Source organism: Ornithorhynchus anatinus, chromosome 8 (assembly GCF_004115215.2).
Source record: "Ornithorhynchus anatinus isolate Pmale09 chromosome 8, mOrnAna1.pri.v4, whole genome shotgun sequence".
In the NCBI taxonomy this organism is placed as follows: Eukaryota; Metazoa; Chordata; class Mammalia; order Monotremata; family Ornithorhynchidae; genus Ornithorhynchus; species Ornithorhynchus anatinus.
Genome location: NC_041735.1, coordinates 29666490 through 29667048, shown reverse-complemented (window position 1 = coordinate 29667048; position 559 = coordinate 29666490). Strand labels below are relative to the sequence as shown.

The following is a 559-nucleotide window of genomic DNA, read 5'->3' as shown; positions in this document are numbered from 1 at the left end:
GGCCAAGCTGCTTCCAGGTTATGGAACTGATATGCTGTGGTTTGCATCTTGTTTCTTTACTGTGCAGCGCACATTGACTGAAGCAGCATCCCAAAATTCCACTCTTTCTCTCACCAGAATATGTCCAGTACTTCTGCACCTGACATCCCACATGGGTTGAGTGCTCAATGAACAAGACAAATTTTTGGAAGTCTAAACCCTGTTGCCTCTCTCAGGATTGCACCTGGAGAGTTTCCAGTAGCCTACCAGTCACGACTACTGGAGGGAGAGTCAAGCAGAGGCCTACCCATTCCATTCCTAGCTTGGCCAGTGGCTAGCGAATGGAAGGCAATCCGCTACAAGTCAAAACTCACCCATGTTGGACAGCAGCAGCATGGGAGAGAGTCAAGGGCAGGGATTCATATTTACCAAGTGGAATGGTTTCCATATTATTACCAAGAAAACTCTATGGATACAGTACCAGAACGATTGCAGATGGAGAGTGGGGCGTTCTGGGAGAGATGTGTCCGTAGTGTCGCTGCGGGTCGGAAACGACTCGATGGCATAAGACAAGCCAAAC

At 48.7% G+C, this 559-nt stretch overlaps 1 non-coding gene across 1 annotated transcript; it reads left to right on the top strand.

Annotated features, from left to right (window-relative positions):
• Window positions 1-205: 205 nt before the first annotated feature.
• On the top strand, window positions 206-343 carry LOC114813995. The gene has a single exon (XR_003761738.1). It is a non-coding gene; the product is annotated as a small nucleolar RNA SNORA7 (small nucleolar RNA).
• Window positions 344-559: the final 216 nt, after the last annotated feature.